The sequence below is a fragment of the Balaenoptera acutorostrata genome, chromosome 15 (genome assembly GCF_949987535.1).
Source record: "Balaenoptera acutorostrata chromosome 15, mBalAcu1.1, whole genome shotgun sequence".
In the NCBI taxonomy this organism is placed as follows: domain Eukaryota; kingdom Metazoa; phylum Chordata; class Mammalia; order Artiodactyla; family Balaenopteridae; genus Balaenoptera; species Balaenoptera acutorostrata.
Window position 1 is genome coordinate 52,225,047 of NC_080078.1, and position 23,518 is coordinate 52,248,564.

The window sequence follows — 23,518 nt, forward strand, 5'->3', positions numbered from 1 at the left end:
ACTTTCCCTGCCCCTCTGACCTCACTTCACTCCAGTCTCCCTTGATTTAGTGATCTCCAGCCACACACACTGGCCTTCTTTCTGGTTATGGTTCATTCCTGCCTCTGGAACCTCTTGTTCCCTCTGCCTGGAGTGCCCTTTGCTCAGAATTTCTGTTGGTTGGCATTCTCACCACTCAAATTGCAGCCACCATGTTACATCATCCCTTTGTTTTATTTTTTTCACGAAAAAAATGAAGTGAAACATTCTATATATAACATTTCTAGAAATCTGTAAATCTGTAAATACAGATATATTCGATTTATGTATTGTGTGTCTCCCTCACTAGTATATAGTCTTCATGGAATAGAAGCTTTATATTTTAATTACTATTATCTCTCCATCACCCAGAACCTGACTCCTATGTGGCATTCAATAAATATTTGCTCAATAAATGATGACTGAAAGTTAAAAGATTGAGGAATGGAAGAAATCAAAGAAAACACCTTTCTGTCTTGAGCAACCTGTGTCTGAGATGGTAAGCCCAGGATGGTCAGAGAGTGAGCTAAGCTTTGAGCATGCAGAGTTAGAATTCACAAGGCAATGGTGTACATTATTCAGGGAAAGATCTGAGCCTGGTGGGTGGGGAGTTATGAGCTTTTTGGCAGTTGCATTAAGCCCTAGCCTGGGTGAGGACAAGGAGGAGAGCCTTCCAAGTGAGGAGTCACCACCATCAAATGGGATTCTTCCTTTCTTCCCCCTCTTCTGCCTGCTGTTTATTCTTTGTGCTTCCTCTTTTGCTGCGGAACATCAGCCATCACGTGGCTTGTGGCTTCAATGTTCTGTTTGCTGTAGCCCCTCTCTTCCCTTCTAATCTGTTTACAATGGGTGATGGACTGGGAACTGGATAAGGCAGCTTGTTAGAACCATGTGTGTAAAATAGGCTCCCAGTAAGTCCTGAGCTGCCTCAGAACTTATCCACTTGGCCTTTGCGGCTTGGCTTGGTGACATTTATTTTAGCTGGAGTTTATGGTTTGTTGTATTATTATTAGCCTTATTCTGGTTAGATGCTGGGTTGTCTTACCGCATACATACATCATATACAGAATAGGATAAGATGCACCCCAAGAGCTTATTGCTTATACTGAGTTGATGCAAACTCATTTGTGAGGACAGACTTCCTAATCAGAGGCTTCAATGTTGCCTCTGAGAGCACCCACCCCTACAAAGAACTAGCAGCATATGGCATTGTCCCATTCAGCTACAAGGATGAATTCAGTAGCCCATAGGTCAGTTTTACAGCTTGTGTTCCTCTTGGCTAACGCTTCGAGTTGCTGGGGAGAGAGCAACACCTTGTGCAGTGTCCTTCACGACCAACTGCCAAGACTGACCCTGTTGGAGGAAATGACAGAAGTCCTGCCCTCTAGTCCTGGGTTCCTTGTAAACTGTACAGCCTCTCTGATCCTCAGGAGGGTCACCACATATACACACATCTCAGTATGCATGTGTAGCCCTGGGGCACCTTGGCATACCCCATGTAACCATCCATGTGCACAATCTCAAAAGATAGTGGAATAGAACAGGATTCCTTGAATTGAAGTTCATGTTTGGAGTCTGGATACTCTGAAATTATATGAAAATCTACAGGGTGTGTGTGTCCAGATGCATTTTTCCATTGTAGGGAGAGATCCATAGAGCTCATTAACTTTTCAAAGGAGCCTGTGAGGCAATGGTGGTTGGTCAGAAAGAGGAAAGGTACAGTGGAAAGAGTGCAGGATTGGAAGTGGGGAGATCTGCTGTCGACCATTGTTTTCCCTCCTCTGCATCATTATTTATACAAAGGAGTTAGATAAACCTGGACAGGTCACCTACCTAGTTCATGCCTCAGTCTCTTCATCTGTGAAATGGGGATAAGAAGAGTGCACCCTTCATGGGGCTGTGTGAAGCAGAAATGAGATCAGATTTGTAAAGTATTTAGACAAGTCTCTCAACACAGGCTCCCCATGAATAAATCAAACATCTATGGGTTTCAGCTCATCCATAAGCCAAGGTTTGCATGTCGGGGGTTCTTTACTGTTCCGTTCAATTTTAAGTCTCAGAAAAATCGGGAAGGGGAGGTGGGTAAGATGTCACTTCAAGGGAAAGTCCAGGTGGCCGGGACCACGGTGCCGAGCTCACCTCTTAGTCGCCAGGGCGATCAGAAGCCGAGGACGTCCGGGCACCAACGCGCCTCGGCCTGAGGGGGCCGGTTCTGGTTCTCTGCCGCCTGGCGCGGGTCCCAGCCACGACCTCGGGCTCCCAGAGCCCGGCTTGGGCGCCCGGACGTGAATGGTGTCCCCTTGGGCAGAGCAGGCGAGCAGGCGAGCAGGCGCGCGGGGCAGCAGGGAAGGGGGTGTGTGTGTCCATGGGCCGCGGATCCGCCTAGGGCGAGCGAGCGGCCAGGTGAGCGCAGGGGGCGGGGTGGGAGCCGGCGACACCCGCCGTTTGTGAGTTTTGGCCACGCCAGCAAGGCCCCGCTGCCAGGGCAACCGCCCAGGTGCTCATCTGCTGGGGCGGGGCGAGGCCCGTCTCCGCCCACCGCCCGCCGCCCGCCGCCCCTCCGGCCAGGTGGCCTGGTCTCGGCCTTTTGGCCCGGCCGGGCTAGGATGCTGGAGGAGGGCTCAGCACTCCCAGAACGGATGGCAGGGGCGCTGCGCCCATTGCTGGGGTTTCCGAGTCCTCCCTTCCTTCATCCTCTTCTCCTACCTCTTGCCCTCATTCAAAAAATAACTTGATCAGAAAGGTAAAGCTCATATAGTATTAATTAATTAAGGAAACAGTAAGGTTAAATAAAAATACAATAAAATGCAAAGGAAATCTACTTGTCAGAGACAACTGCAGTAGATTCTTGTAAACTTTCTCATAGATCCCAGAAATTTTCTTTGCCTACTCTAGGATGTACATATACTTAAAAAGATTTACACACAAGTGGGACCAAATATATCATGGAGATAGTTTTATTTCAGGGCCTACAAAGGTGCCCTAACATCCCTACCCCCGAACACATACACACTTTTTTGGAGGCAAATTCTGAAAGCTTTTATCTGTTTATGTGAGTATAAAATATGTATGCTTTTTAAAATAATATGTAATAGCTTCTAATTAAAAGCCGTAGTTCCTTACCCCATCTGTCCTATATTTTACACTTTATTTAAAAATATGATTAAGGACTATTCCATGAACACAAAAGAGTAAACTATATAACACTTGGAAAGTATGAAGAAACAAAGCGTACCATGGCTAAGGAAAAAGAAGTCTGCCTCTACAGCTTGGGTTTTCTTCCCTACACTGCATCTTTCCTTTCCTGCCCTCAGAGATAACCACTATTGTGAATTTTGTACTTATCATCCCCCTGCCTTTTAAAAATGTGTTGCTTTATATGAAATCTTCCCCAAATAATATGTATTTAGTATTGCATGTTTTCAGAGTTTATAAAAATGGTATAGAACTGTGTGTTATTGTTTTGATGACTTTTTTTTATTTCAACATCTTATTTTCGAAATGTGTATTTGTTGATATACTTAATTATAGCTCCTTTATCTTAACAGCTGTAAACTATTCCATTGTACCACCATTCTATTTCCCTTTTAAATCAATTCTACTATTGATGGGCATTTAGGCTGTCTCCAGTATTTGTTATTAAAAACTATGCTGTTGGGACTTCCTTGGTGGCGCAGTGATTAAGAATCTGCCTGCCCAATGCAAGGCTCATGGATTCGATCCCTGGTCCAGGAAGATCCTACATGCCGCAGAGCAACTAAGCTCACGAGCCACAACTACTGAGCCCCTGTGCCACAAGTACTGAAGCCCGTGCACCTAGGGTCTGTGCTCCACAACAAGAGAAGCCACTGCAATGAGAAGTACACACACTGCTACGAAGAGTAACCCCCACTCGCCACAATGGGCAGCAACAAAGACCCAACACAGCCAAAAATAAATAAAATTAATAAACAATCCTGTTATTATCATGTTTGTACATGTCTTTAGATTCACAAGTTCAAGAGCTTCTCTAAGGTATAAACCTAGGAGTGAAATTTCTGGGTCATAGGTTATTTATGATGTTAAGGTAAAGTCAACTTGTTTTACAAGTATGTATAGCAATTTAGACTCCCATTAGCAGTATGTGTCTTAGCCAAAACTTGGTTTTGTCACACTTTAAAATTTTTGCCAGTCTATTTCCTGATTTTATTTTGTATGCTCTGATTACTAATTGTTAGTCTAAAAGCTTGACTGCATGTAGATATTTGAATGTAACGTTATCAGGAAGCTACACTGTTCACCCTCAAGTACTCCCCACACAACTCAGATTATTTTAATAGATTCAGGACACCACTTCTTGAATTACTGCTTCTCAGTGTAGGGAAAGCCTCACATTTGGGTTTAGCTTGTTGACCTAGTGGGGTTTGGCAAAGAAGAGGAAGTCACTCGGGTTACTTGAGTCTCAGTTTGTAAAACTAGAATAAAATAAACTACCCTTACAAGCCATAAAGGAACTAGGCTTAACAATGAATGATCTGGGGAATTCCCTGGAAGTTCAGTAGTTAGGACTCTTTCACTGCCAAGGGTGCGGGTTCAATCCCTGGTCAGGGAACTAAGATCCTGCAACCTGTGAGGTGTGGCCAAACATTAAAAAAAAAAAAAAAAAAAAGAATGATCTCATCTTGGCTCTGGTGGACAAATGTGATTGATTCTTGGGGAATGCTTCTATAGATGAATAGTTCAAACTCTGTATTAGAGGTCATCAATGGATTTTTACAGTGATAGTCTTCCTCATTCTGGAGACAAAGTTGATGTTGATGGTAGCATTGTTTAACTCTGGAGAAAGTTCCTAAAGTTATTTGAGGATCTGGTAGATTTGGGAAGAAACACACCTAGAAGACCAAGGGAATATATTGATTATGTATAAACTATGCTTCAATTTATCAGAACTATTGGTACAAATACTTTGAGTAGAAGTTGGTAAACATTTGTTAGTTGATTGAGACCTTGGAGATAAACAAAGCAGTCTGACTCACACTCCTAACATGGTTTTAGGGAAAATTTTCCCCTGAAAGGGTAATGTCTGAGTTTCATAAAAACTCTCTTTGATTTTATGAGTAGGTAGCTGAAAAGTAGTTGGCAATAGAAAATCATGTTTGATTTTAACCTTTTTGTAGCCTTGGGAGGCTAGTTACACTGAGCAACAACATAAATACCATCTTCCTCTAATGAGAGGGCAGGCGTAACAAGGGTAAAATTTTAGAAATCCCACAGATTAGTAAATAGACACAACCTTTCCCCTCTTTCACGAGAGGTCTTAAAAACACAGAAAAGTTCTTAACTTGAACTTTATTTTTTGCCCTTAGCCATTTGGCAGTAGAGTTGTCAGAACTTGAGCAACATAAAGAAAAAAATGGGAGGAAAGGGCATTAATAGTCCTACTGCTTAAAATAAAGCTAATGGAGACACGACAGAAAAGTTTATGGAGTTTTTACTGTCGGGAGGAAGAGATTTTCCTCCACCCTTCTGGGTTCTTCTGGCTGGCCTAAGAATTAAATTGACTGAGACTAATTATCAGGAGAAAATCAAACAAAATTTAATAACATTTATACAGGAGAGAGACCCAGGAGAACTTAATAACTTGTCAACAAGGAAGGAGCCCTCACCTTAAATGCCATCTTCAGCCGAAGACAAAAGAGATGTTGGGGGTAGTGGCTTGGGACTTCACAGGGGAGGAAGGCAGTTCACATGGAGATGAAAAAGCAAATATTTGGTAAACAAATGTTTACCAAAACATTGGGCCATGCAAAGACAGTGGGCACATAGTGGACTCTGATCTCTAGGCCTTGTGGAGTTTCCCTCGCTACACCCAGCCCATATTCCCTGGTGATAGCTCTATTCCAGGAACAGGCCCTTCATTGAAATTCTTCAGGTAGCGAAGGGGGAGGTCAAAAGAAAGATGTCCTGACTCTTTTGGGCCTTGATTGTTTTCAGCTCAAAATAATGTGCATGACAGAAAGACATTTTGGGGTGGCAAATTTTGCTCCCCCATGCCCCACAGAGTTAACAGAGGCTGATAACTAATAGACATTCTTGAGCTTGTCTTACAGAATAACAGATAAGGAAACAACTTGTTAAAAACCCTTTGCTTAATTGAGCTCTCTGTGGTTACTTTCTTTCCTTTTTTCTCTTTAATTGCATACTTTCCCAGCTTCACACCACCCAGTTGCTTTACTGGAACTTGGATCTTGCCCAGTGCGAGCGGGGGCAAGTCAGGATTACCAGCCCTAAAACTGGCCCTGGGCAGGTGTCTGATGATGGCTTATTGACATCAGATGGTAGGAAATCTCCACCCTCTGACCATGCTAAGTGCCTTCATTTTGAATATACAGAAGCAGGTAACCCAGACCAATTACCTCACCTTTTTCTCTACTTCCAAGCACCTTTCCCTATGCCTAAGACCACCCTACTTATCCCATAAATATCCCAAACCCCTGGGCTTTGAGGAGACCGATCTGAGACTAGCTCTCCTGTCTCCTCGTTTGGCTGCCTTGTGAATAAACTCCTTCTTGGTCACAAACCTCCATGTCTCAGCCTTTGGCTTGCTGTGCATGAAGCAAACAGACCTGGTTTGGTAACACACCTACATTCCTAACACAAACTAGGAGACAGACTGATGCATGGACTAAATACTCTACCAATAATCTAACTTGTGCTTCCATCTATATCTCATGTTAAATAAAATTTTATCTTTAAATTACAACTATGCAAAAGGATTATATATTTAGCACTTCTTACACAGTTTCAGGCTTTCTGCAAAATGCTTGATAAATAAAAGTGATTCTAGGGCTTCCCTGGTGGCGCAGTGGTTGAGAATCTGCCTGCCAATGCAGGGGACACGGGTTCGAGCCCTGGTCTGGGAAGATCCCACATGCCGTGGAGCAACTGGGCCCGTGAGCCACAAGGACTGAGCCTGTGCGTCTGGAGCCTGTGCTCCACAGCAAGAGAGGCCGCGATAGTGAAAGGCCCGCACACCGCGATGAAGAGTGGTCCCCGCTTGCCACAACTAGAGAAAGCCCTCGCACAGAAACGAAGACCCAACACAGCCATAAATAAATAAATAAATAAATAAATTAATTTTTTAAAAAAGTGATTCTACTGAATTACGTCACATATCTTTATTAAGACTGTCATTAAAATCCAATAATGTTGCATTAGCTACCAGAGTGCTTAAATTCTTATTTACTGGCCCGAAAAGCAGACCATAGAGTAGTTGTTCCATAGCAGCAACTATATTAATTAAATTAAATGTGAAAATAATTGAAATATGAATTAGTAACCTGTATGGCATGCTAGAGGGTGATGGTACATTTAATTGGAAATAAAATTCATTGAATCATTGTGGATCTTTTCATAATGAAAAGACCACCCCCGACCCAGATGGAGGATGGTGACTTCATGCTGACCACAAGCACATAGATCCCAGACTGGTTGGAACCAGAAGGTTGATGATTAAGATTCCTGAACATCACCCTGCTACCTTACCACCAACCAATCAGAAGAAAGTCCATGAACTGCCACACTTACCCCAAATGTTGCCTTTAAAAACCTTTCCCTGGGGCTTCCCTGGTGGTGCAGTGGTTTAGAATCTGCCTGGCAATGCAGGGGACACGGGATCCCTGGTCTGGGAAGATCCCACATGCCACAGAGCGACTAGGCCCGTGAGCCACAATTGCTGAGCCTGCACGTCTGGAGCCTGTGCTCCACAACGAGAGAGGCCGTGATAGTGAGAGGCCTGAGCACTGCGATGAAGAGTGGCCAGCACTTGCTGCAACTAGAGAAAGCCCTCACACAGAAACGAAGACCCAACACAGCCATAACTAAATAAATAAATAAAATTAAAAAAAAAAAATCCTTTCCCTGAAAGCCACTGGGGAGTTTGGATCTTTTGATCATGAACTGCCCATTCTCCTTTCTTGGTACCCTGAAAATAAACACTGTACTTTCCTTCACCACAATCTTGTGTTAGTAGATTGGCCTTGCTGTGAGGCAGACAAATGGACTCAACTTTGGCCTGGTAATGCTTCCATTAAGAACTTAGACTGACTCATTTATATTGCAGAAGTTGGAAAACAATCCCTGAATTGAAGGAATGTTGAGCAAGTCTTCCTTTAGAATACAAGCAGTTTATGGATAAATGTGTTTAAATATATCAGAGTCTGCACTTTTCTCTGGCTTAAAGTCTAAGATCATATAAGGAAATGATAGTGAATCTGAAATAAACACCTCATAAATTCTCTTGATCCAGGGTGAAAAAAGAAGAACAAAGGTTATTACTTATCCCTCAGTTCTATAAGGGTTAAGTGGTAACCCACTGCAGATGCCCACCAACAGGGCACTCTGGGAGGAATTCAGGATGAAAAACAGGACGAGTCACTCTGCTTTGGACAAGCAGTCCTCTTAGGTAGTTCAATGTATATCTCAGGAAGAATTACGATGAACCCAGATTCTTGCATCTTCTCATACATAGAAAAGCACTAAAATCATTAACTCAAGATATCTGATCTTTGTGATTAGCAGTAATCTTTCACCAAGATGTACGCTTGACTGCACGTATTCCCTAGTCACAAATCATATATAAACTGGCTTTTCCCTTGCCTCTTCTGAGCAGTTTCTTCAGGACTAACTGAGTGGCTGTCTCCCAGGCTATAGTCCTCAGTAAGACCCTGAGTAAAACTTAAACTCACAACTCTTATGTTGTGCATTTTACTTTGACACCAGCATATTTTCATTATTTGTAGGCTACTGTTATATTATTTAGATCCTATTGTTGGAGGGAAAGAAAACTTTCCTCTACCTTTCTAATTTCTTCTAGCTGATCTAAGAATTAAATTGACATGATATAGATTAACCGGAGAATATCAAATTTAATTTAATACATACAGGAATCGTGCATACATGAGAGGGTCAGAGACCCCACATATATCAGAGGGTCAGAAACAGAAGCATAAAATGGTCTATATGCCATCCCGAGGTAAGGAATGGGATAGGGGCCTAGAGCTTCTAAGGACAGAAAGCTCTTTCACAGGATGATAAGAAGAAGAGCAGATGTTTGGTAATTAGACGTTTGCCCTGCCATACAGATGGGGCCACTTAGGTAAAGTGTGTCTGTAATAACTCTTTCCTAGGAAAAATCCCCTGCTTAAATTCTTCTAGGTAGTTAAAAAGAAGTAGTAGTTTCTCTTAAACCCTCAGGATCTTGATTCCTTTTAGCTCAAAATAATCCTCATGCAAAAGTGACACATTTTAGGGGAGGTTCATTCTGAACCCCTACACCACGAATTTGGTTATTTTTAAATTCACTGTATCAGTCTAATTTTTATAATATATTCAATTTCTTGCATGTGTATTTTTATCATTTGTCTTATATTTCTAGTAATTTTTGCTTTATGTATTTAGCTGCCATACTGTTTGTGCATATAAATTTATGACATATCTGATTCCTAACTTTTGCCTTTTATTGTTAAATAATGTCTCTCCTTTTCTTAGGTAGTGTCCATAATCTTTCTTTCCTCCTGGTCCAATAATCATTTCTTTTTGTTTGCTATACCTCAATCTCTTATTTTTAAACTTTCATTATCAATTTATTTAGTTTATTCTACTATGACCTCTTTTTTCTTTATTTTTCTGGTTTGCTCAAATTCCTCCTTGCTAACTTGGGAAATCTGATGAACTTTTATATCCCATTAATAATCACCTTCCATTTTCAGTCACTAATAATCTATTTTTTTATTTTATAAAAATAACTTTTCTCCACCTATCTCCAGATGCTCTGTTCTCCCAATGTTTCCCCCAATCTAAAAATAACACTTTCACTTCCCCATTCTACTTTTCCACCCCTAGATGACATCTTGGGCATGATCTTATAACCCTCCAACCTTCTTGGAGGGATCTTACATCCCTCCAAGCCCAATGACAACTCTTGTGTTTGGCCAAGATAATTTAGAATTTCTAATTCCAGGCAATTATTATACTATACTGGAAGTATGAATCTTCTATGTCAATGCATATAACACAATCCTAAGAAATCAATCTTTTTTTCATGGAAAGGCTAGCTTCATGTTGTGGTTATGAGTTTGGGCACTGGAGTCAGATTATCTGGGCTTGTGTCTCAGCTCCCCTGGCTCTGCTAACCATGTGTGATATTGTGATTTAAAGTAAGAAATATCTTTGGTCTTCATCCCCATTTATGGCACAGAGCTCCTGAAACTCTTGGAATTCCTAAGAGATGAGAGCAACAAAGACGTCTTTTGTTATATTTATGAGGTGACTTTTGGACCCCACCTAAGGATGGGGGCTGGTTTCCAGGAGAACCAACCTTGTGATTAGCAGGTTGGAACTTCTAGTCCCAACCCCCTACCTCCAGGGAGGGAAGAGAGGCTGGAGGGTGAATCAATCACCAATGGCCAATTAGTTAATCAATTATGACTATGTAATAAAGCCTCCATAAAACCCCCAAAAGATGGGATTTAGAGAGCTTCCAAGTTGAACCAGAAAATTTCCATGTGCCATTGTGCAGGGCCCCAGACTCCACAAAAACAAAAACTCCTTTGTCAGGACCCTGGGACTTAACCCTATGTATTTCTTCATCTGGCTATTGATAAATATCCTTTAATATCATTTGTAATAAACCAGTAATCTAGGGAGCAGACAGGTTTCCTGAGTCTTTGAGCCATTCTAACAAATTAATCAAACCCAAGGAAGGGATTATGGGAACCTCCAGTGTATAGCAGATTGGTTAGAAGGCCAGGTGACAAACTGAACTTGCTATTGGCATCTGAAGTGGAGGGCAATCTTGTGGGAATGAGCCCTCTACCCTGATGCTAACTTGAGTAGATAGTGCCAGAATTGAGTTGAATTGTAGGACACCCAGCTGGATTCTGAGAATTGCTTGGTGGTGTGGGAAAATCAACGCCCCACCACACACACACACAATGGGGTCAGAACCTTTACCGTGTAAGCTTGGTCAAGTTTAATTTCTTTTTTGTGCCTCATTGAAAAGAATAATAACATCGTGGTGGTTTAAAGTGTCCACACATTCTTTGACCCTCCCTTCAAAAAAGTGGAACTTACTTCCCTACCCCTTTCACAGATCCAGGATTTGGTCTTACTTCTAATGACTAGAATAAAGTGACTGTGACAGTGTGTGACATCTCAGATAAGGTCATAAAAGACATTGTGGTTTCGGAATCTCTCCTCTTCAGAATGTTCACTCTAGAGCAAGCCAGCTGCTATGTTACAAGGACACTCGGGCAGTCCCGGGGCGAGGCCCATGTGACAAAGACCTGAGGCCTCCGGCCAACAGCCTTGTGAGTAAGTCATCTAGAAAGTGAATCCTTCAGCTCCAGTTAAAACTTCAGATGCCTGAAGCCCTGGCAGCAGATATCAGGCTTTTTCCTCTGTCAAGATCATCTCCCAGCCTAGGTGACCAATGGCCAGGCTTAGTGGAGACTTTGCCATAACATGCTTGATGTGTTCCTATCCCACCCCCAACAATGCCACAGGAGGTATAAACAAGAGATAGTGGAGAGAGAAATATACTAAAGGTGGCAGAGTTTGGGCAAATCACAGTTTGGTGCCTGAACATTTCCTACATCCAAGCAGGTCAGACAGGGTGTACGGAGGCCTGAACATAAAACTTTTGAAGTTTGCATGTATGCCGAACCATATGAATGATACCTGCTTCTCATCTGGACGTTTCTAAAGGCAAGAGGATCCTTGATGGATCTGAGCCAACAGGACATGGTGGGATAAAAAGGTAAGCAAAATCACCCACCCTCTCTTCATTCCCTAAGCTCTCAGAGGACAGCAAGTAAGACCCCACAAGTTTCTCTGTTTCCAAAGGAGAGATCTCTGAGGTTAGCTGAGGGACAGTTGTGAGCCAGCCTGGCGGTAGAGCAATGGAACAGTGGGACACACCTCCTAAAGGGAGTGTGCATAAATTGTGGGCTCTGAAGAGAAACACAACTGAGATATGGCTAAAATGTAGGGGTGTGTCTAGAAGAATATGTCCACCAGTTATGTTGAAACCATCACATCAATAATTATTAAAAAGTCAAATTCTCCCGACCTGCCCAGCAGCTGATGATCCCAATGGAAGACAGCTTTTTCCACCAGGGAACAATCAGTCACCATCACTTATCCAAGCAGCTTTTCTTTCCTCCCTTTCCTCTCTTCTTCCCACCAGCACACCCCAGTGATGGACAATGTGCTAATACTGATAATACTTGGATTTCTGACTACTTGTGACTGCTATCATAACAGGATTAGGTAGAAGATCCCAGATTAGACTAGATTATTGAATAAGAAAACATTTAATTTATCCATCACCAAGCAAGAATGAGGGCTTTGCCAAGAATATGATTGGTTATGGAAAGGGTTACCATGTGTAGCGGTTTGGTTTACACCTTGTGTTCAGGCTTCATTGTTAGGAGATGCTGCAACCATATTCTGGCCACAAGCTTTTGTCCTGAGCAAGCTTCAGGACAAAAGCCAACCAGCTAAGACTAGCTGAGCAAATTCCAAGAACTTGGAGCTTTAATAAACTTGAACTAACTTGGACCTGCCCTACTTCTGACTTCAAACTAAGTGAGAAAATAATTTCCTGTATTTTTAAGCCATTTTGAAATGACAAAAACATGCTGACACAGCATCCTGACAGCATCCTTTTGATACTCAAATTTCATCAATATTTGACACATTTATCAAATAAATCTTGATGTCTATCCTTCTATGCAATGTAAATATAGTCTGAATATCCATCCAGAAATTATAGCTGGTCTGCAACATATAATTATTGTATGACCTATACTTATTAATAGTTATTCTTTCTCAACTTTCTTCTACAGTTCCATATATAGGCAGAGTAAATCTACACTGTTATGTTGATTAGACAAAACATCAGGAAGTTACTGTTCATTGTACCTTTATTTCAATTATGGGAAAAGCCCAAACCTTTCTCTCCTATTTAACATTCCCTAGATAAGCAGTTGAAGTAAACTAGTACGATTCTAAAGTGATTTGTGCACTAGATAGACCAGAGTATAGGTATGTACCTCCAAAAAATATAGGCACAATTGTTCTAGAAATTAGATCTTCATTTAAAAAAAGTTAAATGGTTAACTTCAAGCTGATTAGATATTTTTATTAATTGCATCCTTAGCCAATGCTTTTTTTCACAGGTGCAACAATTAAAATATAATACATATTCAAATCAGTAATTGAATTAGTTACACCCTCAGCTCAGTGAAAACTTTTGAATAAATAGAATTCAAGTACCATATTTTCATGCTTCATAACACTTGCTGTATCTTAGTTTAATGACTGCCATGTCTTGTACTATAAGAAGATTTTATTTCGAGTTTATTTTACACTATTCACAGGCTCATATACATGGGTTACATGCTGTATCTAGATATGACCACAGACTGGGAGTTTGTTAACTACACTTGAGATGAGAAATTCTCCAGAGACACAGTCTGACTGGTTTTGTGTACTTTCATATTTTCTACCTGTCCAGCTTTGCCAGGAAGATCCATGATGTTGTTTTCCTTTCATATGACCAAGCAGTAAAATGATTACTGCATTGAGAATTTTGTTTTCCTGTGCTAAGTTCTTAAAATAACTCATGTTCAAAACGGTGAAGGAAGACTTTTTATAAAACAGTTTGGAAAGAAAACTTACTGTTTTTATCTTGCTATTCTCAATATTTTAATGATTTTAGAGTGCCCTTGAGACAGTTTAATAAGATCATTTAGTAAATAAAGCACAAATAATACATTCATATTGTGTTAAACTGTGAATTTTTTTTCTCGAATTCCCTTTGAAATTGTCCTTGTGCATCTATGATACAGAAAGAATCCAATAGAGTAATATAATGGGGCCATATGAATTTGTGTTCTAGTTCTTGTCAATTGCATCTTTGTTTGAATCACATTTAGAAGAGATCCAGCCATGACGCAAAGCCAAGACAGCAGACAAGGGTGATGATAGACAATAATAAGATCTAGATCTTGGTCTTCATTTTGCCCTGGGCAATTAGAAGAATGAATATGGATAATGGAGGTGGATATTGAATCCAAGTTGATTTAACTTTCATTGGCATCACAGCAATTCATTCTTCATTCATTTTTTTCCAGGGACTTTTGAATAATTGAACAATTTTAAACATAATTTTCTACTCAAAAGGATTTTTTATTGACTCATTTAACAAATCATTATTAAGCACATACTTGTTATATGCCAGGCACTGTTCTAGATGCTGTGATTGCTCCTGTTAATAGTTCACAGCTGCCCCTTCTCCTGAGACTGCCCTGAGCCAGTGGACCCCATATACCAGGAGATTCCTGGGAGGTTATAATCCACCACTCACCCATCAAATGGGCGTAGACGTGAACAACTCTGTGGTGTGCTTCACACTCCAGAGTTGCTCCTGTGATCAGGCTGAGACTATATTTCAGCTGCATTCTCATGCTTTGCATCCTTCCCTGGCACTCTTCTCCTTTCCTCAGTCTCTTACAAGTGTCCTCTGAGAGCACTCCCTCAATAAATTACTTGAACGAGAATCCCTGGCTAATGTTCTGTTTCTAGGAAACCTGAAATAAGACATAAGGCATCAGTCAAATTGCTAAGTACTCCTAGGTCAATGATAGAAAGTCAAGTATTATTATTATTGTCATTATTATTTATATATTCATATATAAATAATAAAATATAAAATATTTATATATATATTATTTATATATTCAGTTAACTGACTTCATTTATCATATAACTAATGTGTCATGGGTATATCATCAATCCCATAGGTACATTGAGAAAAGCAAGCAATACAATCTCTTCCATGATAGAATGATATCAGAGAAAGAAATCATCTTTACAGTTTTCTGAAAATAGATTTTATTTGTCAAAGGCAAGAATTGTTAGCAAAAATCTTGAAATGTTTGCTGTATGGTAAATTGTTAGTAACTTGGACTGAGGGAGAAAGCTAACCTGAATTAATAGGAAGGAAAGATAAGTATTATTAAATGTCTCCAGTTTGAAGGCTTTTTACCAAAATATTCACTTCATCTTTGAAAAGCATCATGTTAGTAGTTTTACACGCTAATACAGTAATTTACACATTGGTTTTTATAAAATTATTAGTGTGAAATTGGGGGAAAAGAAAATGACTATTAAATATACAGAAAAGTGTTAATTTGGGGAAGACATATGTAAATAAGTACCCTTTTAACTAACTTCAAAGGACTCTCAGTATAAGTTTTTTAAACTGCATTTTGTTTAATTTGTTTCTTTAACTATTGTTTGCTAAAAGGACATTGCAAGCGGAGAGAATATAAGTGATGTGTTGAATTTGATCTGTAGCTGTATTTATGTATAAAAATGTCAGACCTCAGCACCTTCATTCTGAATCATGCTTTATATTATTCATATGTGACTGATTCTGTAATACATTGTTCATAAAATTAAATGGTATGTTTGGACATGGGAGAAATTCAGAATTATCTAATGTAGAGCTAGAAGAGTGAGATGCTAGAGAAATCTAGTCCATTTTCTACATTATTCAGTTGAAGAAATTGCAAGTTAGAAAGATAAAGTGAGTTATCGAAAGTCATGGAAATAATTGGTGTTCATATCTAAAACCAGAAGGCAGAACAGGGTGTAGTAAACATATTCATTATAAGGTATTACTGTTGTAATTGTTGCTATTATTGGAAAAAAAGAATGAAAAATACAATGGAAATGAAATGAAGAATTAATAATTATCAGTATAATTCTTTCAAACGTTTCACTTATCCACATAATTCAGGGAAAAGTCAACACTGTAGTTTCCTCCTAAATTAAATGGATATTTAATATGAGTTTTTCATTGCATAGAAATTAAAACAAAACTCTATTTATATTAACTAGTTGCTTCCTCTTATTTAAAACATTTAATTCACTCAGTTAAGTAGTATCTTTGGACCTGCCTCTGTTCCCTGTAAACTATGCTGCTTCAAGTCACTTCTTATTGGAGAGCTGGCAGCTTTGAGGGACAGAATTTGGCAGTGTTGTATGGAATATTATTGGGTTGAGTTTATTGAATAGAGTAGCACTTCTCAAACTGTCAGAGTACATAAGAATCATCTGGAGACGTTGTGAAAAAGGCAGATTTTATAATGCAAGGCTACAAAATGAAATTAACAATTCAATCTACAATAGCATCAGAAAGAATAATATATTTGGGAAAATTTTAACAAAAGAAGTGCAAGGTTTGTAACTGAAAAGTACAAAACATTGTCAACAGAAATTAAAAACCTAAATAAATGATAAGAAAGCCCATGTTCAGGGATTGGAAGATTTAACATCATTAAGATGGCAGAGCTCCCCAAACTGATTTACAGATTCAAAACAATCCTTATCAAAATCCCAGCCATGTTTTTCCCAGAAATTGACAACTCATCCGTAAATGCGTATGGAAATGCAAGGGACACGGATTAGCCAAAATAATACTGAAAAAGAACAGAGTTGGAGAACTGTTTCAAAACTTACTACAAAGCTACAGTAAACAAAAGAGTATGGTACTGGCATAAGGATAGACAAATAGATCAATAGACTAAAACTGAAAGTCCAGAAATAAACCAATACATCTATGGTCAAATGATTTTTTAACAAGGTTGCCAAGACAATTCAAGGGGGGACAGAATAGTCTTTTCAATAAATGATACTGGGGCAGCTGGGTACCTATCTACAAAAGAATGTCTTCTACCTCACATCTTACACATAAAGTTAATTCAAAATGGATAAAAGACCTAAATATAAGAGGTAAAACTACAAAACTTTTAGCAAAAGTTTTAGCTGTCACAGAAGCCCAGGAAACAGCCTATGAGTATCAGCCCTCTGAAATGCGCAGCTTAGAACAGGGGAAGGAGAGAAATGGAGTTGTGGGAAAATAGACCCAAGACTGGCATGATACCTTAAGGGAAGTGTAAATTTGTAATTTATCATCATATGTGCCAAGGAATAACAAAAATAACAAAGCCAGGAAAGGCTGGTTGAAAAGCTATTACCCTTTTGGCGTCCCAACTTTGCCTGAACATTAGAATCACCAAGAAGGTTTCTAAAATCCTCTGCCAGGCTGCACCTCGGACTAATTACATCAGAATCTCTAAGGGTGAGACCGAAGCATCAGTGATTTTTTAAACTACCAAGGAGATTTCAACATAGAGCCAAGGTTAAGAACTACTACTTTAGAAAAAGGGATTGGACAGGTAATGTTTTATGTAGCTTACTATTAGGAATTATGATAATAGAGAGCTTCGCTCTTCTTTTTAAAAAAAATATTTATTTATTTTATTATTTTAATTTTGGTGGTGTTGGGTCTTTTTTTTAATTTTTGAATTTTATTTTATTTATTTTGTTTATACAGCAGGTTCTTATTAGTTATCCATTTTATACATATTAGTGTATACATGTCAATCCCAAACTCCGAATTCATCACACCACCACCCCCCACCACCACTTTCCCCCCTTGGTGTCTACACGTTTGTTCTCTACATCTGTGTCTCTATTTCTGCCCTGCAAACTGGTTCATCTGTAGCATTTTTCTAGGTTCCATGTATATGCATTAATATACGATATTTGTTTTTCTCTTTCTGACTTACTTCACTCTGTATGAGAGTCTCTAGATCCATCCACGTCTCTACGAATGACCAAATTTCATTCCTTTTTATGGCTGAGTAATATTCCATTGGATATATATACCACATCTTCTTTATCCATTCCTCTGTCGATGGACATTTAGGTTGCTTCCATGACCTGGCTATTGTAAATAGTGCTGCAATGAACATTGGGGTGCATGTGCCTTTTTGAATTATGGTTTTCTCTGGGTATATGCCTAGTAGTGGGATTGCTGGGTCATATGGTAATTCTATTTTTAGCTTTTAAAGCAACCTCCATACTGTTCTCCATACTGGCTGTATCAATTTATATTCCCACCAACAGTGCAAGAGGGTTCCCTTTTCTCCACACCCTCTCCAGCATTTGTTGTTTGTAGATTTTCTGATGATGCCCATTCTAACTGGTGTGAGGTGATACCTCATTGTAGTTTTGATTTTCATTTCTCTAATAATTGGTGATGTTGAGTAGCTTTTTCATGTGCTTCTTGGTCATCTGTATGTCTTCTTTGGAGAAATGTCTATTTAGGTCTTCTGCCCATTTTTGGATTGGGTTGTTTGTTTTTTTAATATTGAGCTGCATGAGCTGTTTATATATTTTGGAGATTAATCCTTTGTCCATTGATTCATTTGCAAATATTTTCTCCCATTCTGAGGGTTGTCTTTTCATCTTGTTTGTAGTTTCCTTTGCTTTGCAAAAACTTTGAAGTTTCATTAGGTCCCATTTGTTTATTTTTGTTTTTATTTCCATTACTCTAGGAGGTGGATCAAAAAAGATCTTGCTGTGATTTATGTCAAAGAGTGTTCTGCCTATGTTTTCCTCTAAGAGTTTTATAGTGTCCAGTCTTACATTTAGGTCTCTAGTCCATTTTGAGTTTATTTTTGTGTATGGTGTTAGGGAGTGTTCTAATTTCATTCTTTTGCATGTAGCTGTCCAGTTTTCCCAGCACCACTTATTGAAGAGATTGTCTTTTCTCCATTGTATATCCTTGTGTCCTTTGTCATAGATTAGTTGACCATAGGTGCATGGGTTTATCTCTGGGCTTTCTATCTTGTTCCATTGAACAATATTTCTGTTTTTGTGCCAGTACCATACTGTCTTTATTAATGTAGCTTTGTAGTATAATCTGAAGACAGGGAGTCTGATTCCTCCAGCTCCGTTTTTTTCCCTCAAGACTGCTTTGTGTATTCAGGGTCTTATGTGTCTCCATACAAATTTTAAGATTTTTTTTGTTCTAGTTCTGTAAAAAATGCCATTGGTAATTTGATAAGGATTGCATTGAATCTGTAGACTGCTTTGGGTAGTACAGTCATTTTCACAATATTGGTTATTCCAATCCAATCTGTTTGCATCATTTTTAATTTCTTTCATCAGTGTCTTATAGTTTTCTGAATACAGGTCTTTTGTCTCCTGAGGTAGGTTTATTCCCAGGTATTTTACTCTTTTTGTTGCACTGGTAAATGGGAGTGTTTCCTTAATTTCTCTTTCAAATTTTTCATCATTACTGTATAGGAATGCAAGAGATTTCTGTGCATTAATTTTGTATCCTGCAACTTTACCAAATTCATTGATTAGCTTTAGTAGTTTTCTACTGGCATCTTTAGGATTCTCTATGTATAGTATCATGTCATCTGCCAACAGTGACAGTTTTACTTCTTCTTTTCCAATTTGTATTCATTTTATTTCTTTTTCTTCTCTGATTGCCATGGCTAGGACTTCCAAAACTATGTTGAATAAGAGTGGCGAGAGTGGACATCCTTGTCTTGTTCCTGATCTTAGTGGAAATAATTTCAGTTTTTCACCATTGAAAATGATGTTTGCTGTGGGTTTGTCGTATAAGGCCTTTATTATGTTGAGGTAGGTTCCCTCTATGCCCACTTTCTGGATAGTCTTTATCATAAATGGGTGTTGAATTTTGTCAAAAGCTTTTCCTGCATCTATTGAGATGATCATAGGGTTTTTCTTCTTCAATTTGTTAATATGGTGCATCACATTGATTGATTTGCATATATTGAAGAACCCTTGCATCCCTGGGATAAATCCCACTTGATCATGGTGTATGATCCTTTTAATGTGGATCTGTTTGCTATTATTTTGTTGAGGATTTTTGCATCTATATTCATCAGTATTATTGGTCTGTAATTTTTTTGTGTGTGTAGTATCTTTGTCTGGTTTTGGTATCAGGGTGATGGTGGCCTCATAGAATGAGTTTGGGAATGTTCTTTCCTCTGCAGTTTTTTGGAAGAGTTTGAGAAAGATGGGTGTTAGCTCCTCTCTAAATGTTTGATAGAATTCAGCTGTGAAGCCATCTGGTCCTGGACTTCTGTTTGTTGGAAGATTTTTCATCACAGTTTCAATTTCATTGCTTGTGATTGGTCTGTTCAAATTTTCTATTTCTTCCTGGTTCAGTCTTGGAAGGTTATACCTTGTAAGAATCTGTCCATTTCTTTCAGGTTGTCCATTTTATTGGCATAGAGTTGCTTGTAGTAGTCTCTTAGGATGCTTTGTATTTCTGCAGTGTCTGTTGTAACTTCTCCTTTTTCATTTCTAATTTGATTGATTTGAGTCCTCTCCCCCTTTTCTTGATGAGTCTGGCTAATGGTTTATCAATTTTGTTTACCTTCTCAAAGAACCAGCTTTTAGTTTTATTGATCTTTGCTATTTTTTCCTTCATTTCTTTTTCATTTATTTCTGCTCTGATCTTTATGATTTCTTTCCTTCTGCTAACTTTGGAATTTTTTGTTCTTCTTTCTCTAATTGCTTTAGGTGTAAGGTTAGGTTGTTTGATATGTTTCTTTTTTCTTATGGTAGGCTTGTATAGTTATAAACTTCCATCTTAGAACTGCTCTTGCTGCATCCCATAGGTCTTGGGTCGTTGTGTTTTCATTGTCATTTATTGCTACATATTTTTTGATTTCCTCTTTGATTCCTTCAGTGATATCTTGATTATTAGTAGTGTGTATTTTAGCCTCCATGTACTTGTATTTCTTACACATTTTTTCCTGTAATTGATATCTAATCTCATAGCATTGTGGTCGGAAAAGATACATGTTACAATTTCAATTTTCTTAAATTTCCCAAGGCTTGATTTGTGACCGAAGATATGATCTATCCTGGAGAATGTTCCATGAACACTTGAGAAGAATGTGTATTCTGTTGTTTTTGGATGGAATGTCCTATAAATATCAATTAAGTCCATCTTGTTTAATGTATCATTTAAAGCTTGTGTTTCCTTATTTATTTTCATTTTGGATGATCTGTCCATTGGTGAAAGTGGAGTGTTAAAGTCCCCTACTATGATTGTGTTTCTGTCGATTTCCCCTTTTATGGCTGTTAGTATTTGCCTTATGTATTGAGGTGCTCCTATGTTGGCCACAAAAATATTTACAATTGTTATATCTTCTTCTTGGATTGATCCCTTGATCATTATGTAATGTCCTTCTTTGTCTCTTGTAATAGTCTTTGTTTTAAAGTCTATTTTGTCTGACATGAGAATTGTTACTCCAGCTTTCTTTTGATTTCCATTTGCGTGGAATATCTTTTTCCATCACCTCACTTTCAGTCTGTATGTGACCCTAGGTCTGACGTGGGTCTCTTGTAGACAGCATATATATACAGGTTTTGTTTTTGTGTCCATTCACACAGTCTATGTATTTTGGTTGGAGAATTTAATCCATTTACATTTAAGGTGATTATTGATATGTATGTTCCTATTACCATTTTCTTAATTGTTTTGGGTTTATTATTGTAGGTCTTTTCCTTCTCTTGTATTTCCTGCCTAGAGAAGTTCCTTTAGCATTTGTTGTCAAGCTGGTTTGGTGGTGCTGAATTCTCTTAAGCTTTTGCTTGTCCGTAAATCTTTTAATTTCTCCATCAAATCTGAATGAGATCCTTGCTGGGTAGAGTAATCTTGATTGTAGGTTTTTCTCTTTCATCACTTTAAATATGTCTTTCCACTCCCTTCTGGCTTGCAGAGTTTCTGCTGAAAGATCTGCTGTTAACCTTATGGGGATTCCCTTATGTGCTACTTGTTGTTTTTCCCTTGCTGCTTTTAATATTTGTTCTTTGCATTTAATTTTTGATAGTTTGATTAATAAGTGTCGTGGCGTGTTTCTCCTTCAATTTATCCTGTATGGGACTCTCTGTGCTTCCTGGACTTGATTAACTATTTCCTTTCCCATAGTAGGGAAGTTTTCATCTATAATCTCTTCAAATACTTTCTCAGTCCCTTTCTTTTTCTCTTCTTCTTCTGGGACCCCTATAATTCGAATGTTGGTGTGTTAAATGTTGTCCCAGAGGTCTCTGAGACTGTCCTCACTTCTTTTCATTCTTTTTTCTTTATTCTGCTCTGCAGTAGTTATTTCCACTATTTCATCTTCCAGGTCACTTACCCGTTCTTCTGCCTCAGTTATTCTGCTATTGATCCTTTCTAGAGAATTTTAAATTTCATTTATTGTGTTGTTCATCTCCGTTTGTTTGATCTTTAGTTCTTCTAAGTCTTTGATAAACGTTTCTTGTATTCTCTCCATTCTCTTTCCAAGATTTTGGATCATCTTTACTTTAATTATTCTGAGTTCTTCTTCAGGTAGACTGCCTATTTCCTCTTCATTTGTTAGGTCTGGTGGGTTTTTGCCTTGCTCCTTCATCTGCTGTGTGTTTCTCTGTCTTCTCCTTTTACTTAGCTTACTGTGTTTGGGGTCTCCTTTTCACAGCCTGCAGGTTCGCAGTTTTTTGGTGTCTGTCCCTCTTGGCTAAGTTTGGTTCAGTGGGTTGTGTAGGCTTCCTGGTGGAGGGGACTAGTGCCTGTGTTCTGGTGGATGAGGCTGGATCTTGTCTTTCTGGTGGGCAGGTCTACATCTGGTGGTGTGTTTTGGTGCGTATGTGGCCTTATTATGATTTTAGGCAGCCTCTGTGTTAGTGGATGGGGTTTTGTTCCTGTCTTGCTAGTTGTTTGGCATAGAGTGTCCAGCACTCTAGCTTGCTGGTCGTTGAGTGGAGCTGGGTCTTGGCGTTCAGATGGAGATCTCTGGGAGATATTTGCTGTTTGATAATTCATGGAGCTGAGAGGCCTCTTGTGGACCAGTGTCCTGAACTTGGCTCTCCCACCTCATTGGCACAGCCCTGACGTCTGGCTGGAGCACCAAAAGCCTGCCCTCCACATGGCTCAGAATAAAAGGGAGGAAGAAAAGAAAGAGAGAAAAAGAAGATAAAATAAAATAAAATAAAGTTATTAATATAAGAAATAAAAAATAATTATTAAGAAAAAAAGATTTTTTTTAAGTAATTAAAAAAAAAACAGACAGACAGAACCCTAGGAAAAATGGTAAAAGCAAAACTATATAGACAAAATCACACACAGAAGCATACACATACACACTCACAAAAAGAGAAAAAGGGGAAAAATATATATATCGTTGCTCCCAAAGTCCATCTCCTCAATTTGGGATGATTTGTTGTTTATTCAGGTATTCCACAGATGGTGGGTACATCAAGTTGATTGTGGAGATTTAATCTGCTGTTCCTGAGACTGCTGTGAGAAATTTCCCTTTCTCTTCTTTGTTCGTACAGCTCCCGGGGTTCAGCTTTGGATTTGGACCCGCCTCTGCGTGTAGGTTGCCTGAGGGCGTCTGTTCTTCACTCACACAGGACAGGGTTAAAGGAGCAGCTGCTTCGGGGGCTCTGGCTCACTCAGGCCAGGGGGAGGGAGGGGTACGGACGCGGGGCGAACCTGTGGCAGCAGAGGCCGGCATGACGTTGCACCAGCCTGAGGCGTGCCTTGCGTTCTCCCGGGGAAGTTGTCCCTGGA